Source organism: Peromyscus maniculatus, chromosome 4, assembly GCF_049852395.1.
Source record: "Peromyscus maniculatus bairdii isolate BWxNUB_F1_BW_parent chromosome 4, HU_Pman_BW_mat_3.1, whole genome shotgun sequence".
NCBI classification, from domain to species: domain Eukaryota; kingdom Metazoa; phylum Chordata; class Mammalia; order Rodentia; family Cricetidae; genus Peromyscus; species Peromyscus maniculatus.
The window spans coordinates 29,030,845-29,042,481 of NC_134855.1; the positions used below are offsets into that span (position 1 = coordinate 29,030,845).

Genomic DNA, 11,637 nt, shown 5'->3' on the forward strand with positions numbered 1-11,637 from the left:
ACCTGGGGCCCTGGGGGAAGAGAAGGAACACACAATTGTTTCTTCCCTTGAGAATTAACTCAGCTAGACCTGTCAATCACCTGCCCTAGGCAACGCCTCTCAAAAAGGCAGATACATTTAAAGCCATGCTAAAAAAGATGAAATAATTATTCCTTTAATGAAAAAGCACACTTTTCCTTCCCAGAATCCCCACTACCCGGTTCTGGTTGGTCTGCCCAGCAGCCAGAATTCTACCTTTTTCTATTGTTTTCTCTTTCTTTGGAATTCTGGCCAAAGTGCAAGTTGGGCAGCTTTCTCTGGTTCTCCCGGCTTTTTAACTTGTTCTCTGAAGCTGCCTCCTTTTTGCTGTGAGGTTGTTTGTCAAACCTCTCTGTGCCTAAATCAAGAATATATGTCTTCCTTCCTCTTTTCCATGTCCCTCCTCCAGACAGCTGCTGAGATCTCCCACTTGCCTGCCCTGGGTTGGCCAGGGTGGGGGTGGGGATGGGGGTGAAGGGTGTCTTAAATTCCAGTAAGATTGTTCCCAAGCTTCCTCCTAAATCGGTTCTTAATTTTTTTTTAATTAAGGAGACTGAAAACCTAGAGAGGAAACCAAAATTTCCCCAGTAACAAGGAGGGTTTTTAGGTAGGACGCCTCAAAATTTCTGGTAACATATGTCTGTATGTATTATATACACATATGAGGGTGTGTGTCTACATGTGTGTGATTGTATGTAGGTCATTTCGTGGCACAGATGGAATTTGGGAGCAAGCAAATGAAAAATAGTAGTTACAATGTGCTCTCTTTTGGATATTTCATGGCCTCTTACATAAGGGGTTATATCTACATGTTTGTTTTTTGTATAGGTAGACACTAAAGTTACTTGAAAGACCATCAGGATGTTCTGTGATTTTTGGTGTTGAATTGTAGACCATATTTTTCTTATCTGATTTTCTATATTTTTAAGCTAATAGGAATTTTTTGAGGGGTTTGAGGTAGTTGAATAGACAACTCCTCTTCCATTGCTGAACAAATGGAGATAGCTATTGATGGTTCTTAAGAAACGCTCATCTCTTACTTTCTTTGTACATGAAAATTTACTAAGGTGAATTAGGTCATTTACCTGGTCTTTTATCCTAAAAGAATGCTTTTATATAGGGTGAAACAAAGAGTCATACAACAAGCAAATCCATTAGAACTCTGCATAATAACTTTCCACTTTCCTTAATTTTTTTGTTTGTTCTTAAAAAAATACATATAACAAGAAATGCTTTAACTGATGTGAATAGACTAGAGGATTTTCTAGCTGTACAATGCCAAAATTTTTATGAAATCTCCTCAGGCCAACCAATTTGTTCTTTTCACTTACATTGTGCCCGGGTTTGCATTATTATTTACTAACTAGATTACAGCCTACTGCTCTTTCCAATAAGTCCCCAGCCCCTTCCTTTATTTTCTTTATTTCACATGTGGATTTCTTTTCTTCTAGCATGCTAGTGACTCATTCATTCAGATTTCAGTGTGTAGAAGAATAGCCACAAAGCAATCTGAAAGCCACAGGCAAATGTCAAAGGTATTTCTTAATCTGTTTCACAAATGATTATAACTATTGAGAAGTAAGTCACAGGCAAGAAATCGCCTTTCCAAGGAGGAATTTATTGTCCATTTGGATCCAAGAAAAAATCCAGCTCAGTGGGAATGATTATATATTTTTTTAAAGTCTAGAAGACTAAAAGAGACACACAAAAGAAAAATGCTTGACATTGTTCTGTGATTATTTCAGTGTGGCCTGGTGTAGAGAACTTAGGTTTGCAATGGGCTGTAGTCTCAAGGCACAGAGAAATGTTGATATGGACATACAACCAGCTTGGCTCAAGTTACGCTTTTTCTCTTGAGTTTTATTTGTGCCCTTGTTATTATTTTATTTTAGATAATACTGTATGGAGTTAGATAGTCCTACCCAATGAGGCTTTAGTTTCCTGACTTGGGAGTAGAAGAAATAATACAGAACTCCATCACACAAGTATGGGAAGAAATATTTTATTCCTATGACATTACTATTTTTTGGATAAGAGATATTCTTAAAGTATGACATACATTTAAATATAAGCATGCCTAAAGAGCAACTGCATTTTAATATTGAAAAAATGGTCTATTTTGAATATTGCTTTTCATGCAATCAAGATGGAACTTGTGCATTGTTGACATCTTCATTGACTTATCTTTTCCTCCAGCCATTACTGCAATTCTGAACCTGGTTTGACCAATTCAGCCCCTGTGCCTCACAAAGCCTGCTTGAGCTTCCACAGGCTATGTCCTTGTTGCTTTCTGCCCTAAGGCTTCTCCAATACAGTGATGTGTGGGTACCTGTGGGAACTCACATGGTACTCATTCATAATATGGATATTTTCAAACAATGGAGGATGTACTCTAAGGCCACAAGTTATTGCCTTTCTTCCTACAAACGAAAACGTCAGGAACTCATTTACTAATGCCCCTTACAAAGTGTGGTGGTTTGAATGTAATTGGCCCCCATAAGCTTTCATAGGAAATGATGCTATTGAGAGGTGGGCCTTGGTTGGAGTACGTATGGTCTTATTAGAGGAAGTGTGTCACTATGGGGGAGGGCTTTGAGGTCTCATATATGCTCAAGCCTTGCCCAGTGTCTCAGTTTTCTTCCTGTTCCTTGTAGATCAAGATGTAGGAGTCTTAGCTCCTTCTCCAGCACCATGTCTACCTGTACACCTCTATATCCCACCATGATGATAATGGACTAAACCTATGAATATGTAAGCCACCCCAATTAAATTTTTTTCTTTAAAATAGTTGCTGTGGTCATGATACCTCTTCAAAGTGATATACACCCTAAGTAAGACACAATTATTCTCACCAGCACCTGTAACTTGTAAAATATCTCCTCCTTCTCTTCCCTACTTCCCTCTTCTCTTAGGAATCATTTTTTAACCAAAATATAAAAAACAAACCTTCCTTTCACTATATTCAGGGAACCACAAGTTAAGACATATATTGCAAGGGTAGCCCCAGAAAACCAGCTAGTGATGATGAGTGAGGGAAACAAGCTTAGCCCTGTGGGAACATCACAGGAACGGGGACTTTATCCTAAGCTAGGCATATGCCTGTGACTTAATTACAAAGAAAGAAGACTTGCAGAGAGCAGTCATCATTTCTAAAGTCACCACTACTAAAGTGAGGACACCCTCTGAAAGGAAAAGAGTGAGACTCTCGGCATGGTGCTGGCAGGGGGAGAATTTTAGATGGATATGCTAGAGGTCTACAGCAGCCCAAGTGTATTCTCCAGGCTCATGTGAGATGTCGCCTTACTTTTCCATCAGAAATTGTGTAGCAGCTTCACCTGAGCCACATCCTCACAGGAGGACCAGTGCCCTTCCAGCGATCTGCTCCTGGTTCTCAAAGTTACTGCTATATGCTGAGATAATTGACTATACTCTTAAGGACATTTCCTTATGTGATTTACTGTTCTATGCATGAATAGTCAAGTGATGACCAGTCATCTCCATGTTGAAAGGACTTCTCTGAACACTTGCTGTCCACTGTGTTACAACACAAAGTCATGATGCCAAGGTGCAGGAATGAAGCTTGAACTGTGCTGTGAAAGTGGCTTGTAGCGACAGCATTCTGTGGCTGGCAGAAAAGAAATGCAAAATTGGATGAGTAGTGTCTAGATGATAAATCCATATGCAGGTAGCGTGTTTCCATGCTCTTTTCCATGAGCTTCACGTGGGAAGTTCATGTCTACTTTTATTTTTAAATTTTTATCTTCAGTAGCTACTCCAATGTTGAACATGGTGAAAATATTATGTAATGAAGGGAATTCTACTCAAAAGAACATAGGAATAATCAAATTCATTTAAATATGAAAAACCTGGATCTTATAATTGTTCTCTAAGTACAAGTCAGCAGGTATGTGGATGTATGTTTGCAGATACATGTATGACTAGATATGTTTGGTGTATACATATATATGATATATATTTTATTTCTCTCTCTTTTCTCTATCTTTCTCTTTGTGTGTGTGTGTGTGTGTGTGTGTGTGTGTGTGTGTGCTCTCACACAGTACATTGAACACCTGGAGTACAGATTTACTTATATATTAGACACATGTAGCAGCCACAGCATCAAAAAATTTCTTCCAAACTTCACATAATTTGAGTTGGAGTAACTGAAAGAAAAAGAGAAATGTATGCTATGAGTGCATTCCAGGAACACTATTTTAAGTTTAACCATTTTATAAATTACATCAAAGGACTAGAGAGATGGCTCAGGGGCTAAAAGCACTGAGGGCTCTTCCAGAGGACATGGATTCAATAACCAGCACCCACATGGCAGCTTACAACTGTCTGTAACTCCATTGGGGATCCAATGCCCTCTTCTGGCCTCCATAGGTACTGCACACATGTGGTGCACAGACATACATGAAGGCAAAACACTGAGACACATAAAAATCAGTTAATTAACAAAACAAAACAAACTATATTGAAATGCTTAAGTTGGCATTTCATTCATGATAAGGTTGTCTAGATTCTCAATATCAAGAATAAATGACCAAAGAATCAATAGTAAAGAAACTCAAAATGAAATAAAATGGACTTTCTTGACAATCAATGAGATTATAGGAGTAAGATGATTCAGAAAAAAAGCTAACTATTATAACTTAATAAAAGTTCAATGACTTCCCCCCTAAAACATGCAAAATCTTGAATCCTGAAGTAAAATTATCAGTGGCAGTGGTCAAGGGCCAGTCACACAGCTCCATACTACCACACGCAGCAGCAGCAGGTTCTTCACTGATGTGAATGTGGAATTCTTGACTTGATCACAGAGAAGAATTACAAGACAAGCTAATATAAAGCAAAGTTAAACTTGACCAGATTGAGAGTTTAACAAACACTTCTGTATGAGGGTTAGTAGAAAGATACTCTGGGAAAATGTCGGGCGGTGGTGGTATATGACTTTAATCCTAGCACTAGGGAGGAAGAGGCAGGTGGATCTCTGTGAGTTCAAGGCCAACCTGGTCTACAGAGCGAGTTCTAGGAAAGGCGCAAAGCTACACAGAGAAACTCTGTCTCGAAAAGCAAAACAAAACAAAAAACTTATCCCACTGGGTGTGGGCTCTTAAGGGAGAGCCATGGTTACATGTCACACTAATATATGTAATTTTGGTAACTCTCAAGCAAGTTAGATCTCAGTTGCTAAGAAACATCTTCTCCTTTCGGTAAGTGAGCCTCTAACAGTGCCTCAGATAAGATTTCAACCTGATACGATAAAACCAGTGCACATTAAGACTCATTTTTTTTTAAACGGTGAATGCAGATTCTTGTGAGATTCCTGGAAAAGTGTAGGTTTATAGCTAAAAATCATAAAAGCTTTAAGCATAATTTATTGCTGCTTAATGTTCTTAAAAAATCTCTATATGAAAGGAATCACGTTTCTATGTTGGCAATTTTTGAGCAAACATTAATTGTACTGGAATTCTCTTTTAATATTCTTCATTTATTCTTTAAGATTTTCATTTATATGTATTTAAATCATACTCAGCCATTACTCCCTGTCCAACTCTTCCCAGATTGCCCCATGTCCTCATCCCGACTTTATGTCTTCCTTTTTTCTTTCTTATAGCCCACTGAGTTCAATTATTGCTGCCTATATAGGCATCGGCACGGGCCCATCCACTAGAGTATGATTAACCTACTGTGGATCACACTCCTAGGGAAAACTAACTTATCCCCTGTCAGCCACCATCTACAATCAATAGTTCCTCAGCCAGGGTGAGGCTTCATGAGCTTTTCCATCCATGCTGGAGTGTTTTCTGGCTTGATCTTGTCAGTCAATGACAGCTGCTGTGAGTTCATGGGTACATCCATCCTGCCATGGCATAGGATGCTATTTGACCCCAGTTCTCACTAACTGCTAGCTCTTATGGTTTTTCTTGGGGCTCAGTATGTATCAATATCTGATTTATGGCTGAGCATTTGATAGACAGTTATTCTCTGCCTTTTGACCAGCTGGGAGTATTAGATCCCAAAGAAACTCAGCACAAGTGGCTAACCAAGGTGCCTATCAATATGTCAAAGTGGACACTGGCTGCCAGGCTCTGACACAGGGCAACCTAATACTTGAATGAGGAGCATTTATGTATGTAACTCATGTATATGAGTTTATATATACTCAAGATTTAGAAATAGGACAAAAGAGAGTATGGCATATTCTTTTCTAGACACAGTGGGGTATCTTGTTAACAAGTCTATCCTGGGAGATTACTTTTTTTCCCCAGAATACACTTATGCTAGACTTCATTATTTACTGCTCAATGGAAACCCAGAAGCCCTGAAATACTATTATTTGGACTTCCCCCCAGAAAATATTTCCATAAAGGTGGTAGCATTTCTGCCCTGTTGAACCCCGTCTTTATGTCTTACCTAGACAACCACTTCTGTGCTTTCAAATGTCCACATAACTGGTTCCTGACACATTTTTTGATTTGACTTTGTCATTGTTCTGGTGACATAAATAAAGAGCTAGACCAGATGTGATTGTGTGTGTCTTTAATTTCAGAATCAACAGACATAGGAGAATCACTGTGAGTCCAAGACCACTCTGGTCTACATAGAGAGTTCTGGGCCAACCATAGCTGCATAGGAAAATTCTGTCAAAAAAGGGGGTGGAGGGTGGTGGAGGGTAACACCTGTACTTTATATATTTATTTTATACTTGTGTAAAAGATGTATCTTCATTTAAAAAAATACTTCAACAGAAACTATAAATTCTTATTTATCTGCCCCAACAGCTTTGGCAACTGAAAAGGCTCACATGAGCCAAGAACTCTGGACAGGAAAGCTGGTGAGCTGATGACATCTTTTTCAGGAAGTCAGGATGTGGGCCCTCCTGATAGGATCAACATACCAACAACCTCCACTGGTATTCGTGACTCTGAGACTGCAGGAGAACAGAACTGCAGACCCAATCTTCCACCCCAAGAGCTCCCTTCCCTGCCCCATAAAACCAGAACCCACCACCCCAGCCTAGGAGACTTGGGAACAGTCTCCACTGTACTTCATTTTCTGATCGAAGGGCAATCTGCTGCTGGAGAGGCCGCTCTCCTCCTCTTTTCTGGCTTTCATTTTCATGTTGCCTCCATCAATCCTGATCTAACACAAGACACATATGAATACATTTTATAATGAGTGTCTCCTAGAGCACACCCCCTTCCCCACTGTTTTCCTTGTTTATAGCTGTTTGTGTGGTGCTACGGATCTAATCCTGGACCTATTTTAATAGCAGGGATACAATCTGAGTTACACCCCAACCTTAGAGACCAGCTTCCCTGCATTAACAGAGACACTCACTCCCCCTCCTCCGCATTGAGAGAATGCCTTAGCTTCACAGCCAACGCCACTTTCATCTTGTTCATTTAGCAGTCAGATGACCCTGGTGGTCCTCTGGCACATACTGTGGGTGTTGGCTGCTTCAATTGCTTGGGTACTTTCAGCCTTTCTTTCCTCTCCTTTGGTATTCTTCTGAAAAAGTATACCAGCATTTGAAAGACCAGAATCCAACAGACAGCCCACTGAAAGGACACAGTAAGCTCTTGGAACCGCTTATTTCTTGAAAACATAAAATCTATGTGCAATGTGACAGGGTCACCAACACTAGTGAGTTCTTACCAAGGCAAGAGGCCCAAAGGGGTGGTGGTAACAATGTCTTCTAAAGCCATCTTTTGGCACCTTTGTCCCTGTGAAGCCAGCACACCATCTGGAAGTTAGGCACAGTGCCACTAAACAGATGGAACCAAGTGGAAGAGGGTCTGCTACCACACACTGCTTCCCACTCTGGGCTGCTTGGGGTTTTCAGTGGAAATATGCAGCCAGCCCTTTTCAACTCACCCCTTAGTTCCTCAGAAAGAGAGATTCTGCCCTTTTTCTTGAGGAAAAAGTAGGAAGAGTCTTCCTCTTTGGAAGCTGGTGTGGTCTCTGCAAGTTCTCACACGCACTATTCCCACAGTTACAATAAACTGGCTTTTTATTAATTCTCTTCCAAAACAGTTTACAACAGCCCAATCTTTAGGATCATAATTCAGTACACATATAGAAGCTTTTGATTTAAGAACAAAATAGTCTGACAATTTTTTCTCCTTTTGACGTCTTAGAATGTGCTTGAATTGAAGGTGAAAAACAGCAGACATTTGTTGCTTGCAAAATTTTTAGTGGACACTTTAATTCATGGATAATGGTATATGTTATGATCCAAAGAAGTAAGTTTAATAATTCTTGCCCTCCAGAAACTTATCAGCTTGTTGGGGAAATAGAACATATACCTAAAGTGACAATAGTCTTCTCCCATTACAAAATGTTAGAATCAACATTTCTTCTTCTATCATCATAATAATAACCAAAATAAAGTGTTTTGAAAATACAGGGGCATAGAAGGAAAATACCGTAACTTCGTGACGGATAAATCATTCCTAGTAATACTGCGGCATGTAGCGCATTCTAGCTAGAATTTTCCTGCCTTGCCCACAGTCAAGACAAATCTTTGTCACCCGCCAGTCCCACAGCCGCTCAGACCCAACCAAGTAAACACAGAGACTTATATTGCTTACAAACTGTATGACCGTGGCAGGCTTCTTGCTAACTGTTCTTTTATCTTAAATTAATCCATTTCCATAAATCTATACCTTGCCACGTGGCTGGTGGCTTCCCGGTGACTTCACATGCTACTGGTCATGGCGGCGGCTGCAGTCAGTCCTTCTGCCTTCCTGTCCTTTTATTTCTCCTCTCTGTTAGTCCCTCCTATCCTCCTGCCTAGCCACGACCAATCAGGTTTTATTTATTGACCAATCAGAGCAACTTGACATACAGACCATCCCCCAGCAAATAGCCAAGTGCAGACCATCTCAGACACCTGCACTCAGGCCCATGGTCCTAATCATCCTCGATGTGGACCTGCTGGGTAACGCCACAAAGAACCCAAGAAGGGCTCCCACAGGACATACAGAACATCCCACAGCAGCGCATTGGCTGATGGTGGCTGTAGAGCTGAGAACCCAGCACTCCCTTCCCGGGCTGATGGCTAGTGTGGCTTAGAGCTAAGTGAGGGGGGGCAGGTTCTTCCAATCTCGCCCGATGGCTTCTGGCCACAGCAAGTGTTGGGTGGTGATGGGCAACAAGGGACCTGAGGAGGAGGGAGAAAGCAGTACCCCTTGATAAAGGTGGGGAGGTGTGCAGCCCCGAATTCCTCATCCAAGGCCAATTTCAGAGAGAGGGAAGCTTTACAACCTAAGCTTCGGCCGAGGGTGAGAGGGGAAGGATGGGGCGGGGAGATGATGGCTTGGATAGGGCATTCCTTAAGACTGAAGAAAGCAGGGGTACAGCCAAAGCACCCTCAAGCCTAGCAGTAGTCCCACGGCTGCTACCTGAAGGCTTCCCATCTAGTCCAAGGGCCACCATGCAGCTGCGGCAGGACAGCAGAGTGATTGCGCTTGCTCACAGTTGTGCTACCTGTGTTAACCGCTCCCAAAGGAAACCGATTTCGACACACCTTCTTGATCCAGACATTCAACTAGGCAGGCAGCGGTTACACCCCTGAAGATGTGACACAGCACAGCTTAGGTGTTTCAAACGGGCAAGACCTTAGTATCAGGACAGTGTCTCAGGATGACTGATGTCCACGTGAAGCTTCCTCTCCGGTACTTTGAGGTCTACAAGATATATCTAGAAAATTCACTGCTGTGGAAAATGAAGACCTGGGTTGGATGGGGGAGGGGAGGTCAGGGCCTTGATGACCAGTTGGTGTAAATGTCCTACTGGCGGCGGTGGCAGCTGCACGTCCTCTGTTGTCAAGCGCCGAAGCGTCTGTGTGATGACTTTGATACTGTGGGAATTCACCACTTTGCCTGCGCTGTTGTGGTGCTTGGTTCGAACGACTCGAGGGGCTCAGTATTGACTTTTGTTACAAATCTTACAGATAGGGGGCTGCTTCTTGATATTTGGGCCCACGTGCTATTTCAAGGCTGTATGCTGGGTTTTAATAAATTATTCTTGGAGGCCCAATTATCATCCCTGCCCATCTTGTATCATGTGATGTCCTAGACCCCAGCTAAAGATGCTGTTGCCTGCTCCCTTCTGGCCTTCGTCCCGCTCTTCCAAAAGAAGGAAATTTAGAGGGACTTTCATTCCCAAGTCTGTGGCCGCTGCCATCTTGCATCACTGTCCTACAATTTTCTTAGAAAATATTCTTATAGGTGTAGTTTCAGTATCAAAGTGAGTAAAATGTTGATTTTTTAAAAAATTATTGATACAGGGGATAGAGAAATGGTTCAGTGTTCAAGCATACTGGCTTTTCTTCCAGAGGACTTGGGTCCCGTTCCCGGCACCCACATGGTGGCTCACAGCCATCTGTAACTCTAGTTCCAGGGAATCCAGTACCCTATTCTGGTCTCTGCAGACACCAGGTGCTCAGGTAGTACACAAACATACATGCAGCTAAAACATTGATATTAATGAAATAATAAAATTATTTTAAAAGGATTATTGCTACATGACAAAATATCTTGTTACATACTTATTAAGTGTAAAATTTAATTCCATATTTTATGAGACATTTATATTCTCAAATCTTCCCTTAACATTCACAACCTCCATCATAGATTTGATATTTTAAACTCAAATTTAATTGACAAGACAAGTAAGAGTTGTGATTAAAATTCAAGGATCATATCTTGTCTCTGGCTTTTACTTCAGATTTTCTTACATTACCTTTACACTGTCTCCTTTAGATTAATGTATTTGAAGAGGACAATACTTATTTTTCATCTACTTTAAAAAGTTCAGCAGCATAATTTACTCATAGATAAATAATTTACTTCCAATTGGTCCTGGTGCCTTCCTACATCTCTATGTGAACCATCATAGTCTTGTGTAGCCTAAGTTAGTTTTTCTTACAACTTCCTATAGAAGCAGCCTATGGCTAGGGTTATATAATCTTGATGGAGGAAAGAAAAATCACCGCTGCTTGTAGTAATTTGCATACTGGATGCCATTGGAGGTAGTAATTTGCATACTGGTTAGCAAGCTTCCTGGAGAAGTGAGTTGTAAGTTTACTATCATAAATAATGCTATCTTTCAACCTGGTAGCTTTGGAGCAGAAATCCATTAAGAGGCTGGGGAGCTGACAGTGAGAACTCTTGAATATTCTAACTCAAGCCTGAGTTTTATTTTCTGTATATCAGGGTTTTCAACAAACAAAATTGGGAAAATGCATTTGATTCCCTGGTCTCCTTGTTATGTTTCTGTATGTGTTGTGAGTATATATGACTCGTTTCCTCTCCGAGTGGTATGATCTTGAAGAAGGAGTAAGAGCTCACACGCTGCTGTTGCCAAATTGTAAGAGGCACTACGTTCCTGGAGTGGATTAGATGACTTACATCTGATGATTTTCTTTTCTGAGGACAGAAGGGGAAGAAATGTCTCACCATGCTTCAGGTTCCAAAGACAAGTATTCTTTTGTTGTTGCTTTTTGATTTTAGTCTTAAAATACCACCAGGCTACAAAAATATTCAGATAGCTTTTTATAGAGAAGTATTACAGATAACGTGTTTATAATAATCCATTTTTTCTTGC

At 40.9% G+C, this 11,637-nt stretch overlaps 1 pseudogene; it reads right to left on the reverse strand.

Moving 5' to 3' along the window:
- Window positions 1–9,659: 9,659 nt before the first annotated feature.
- On the reverse strand, window positions 9,660–10,215 carry LOC121828547 (ubiquitin-conjugating enzyme E2 variant 1 pseudogene; annotated as a pseudogene).
- Between the last annotated feature and the right edge of the window lie 1,422 nt (window positions 10,216–11,637).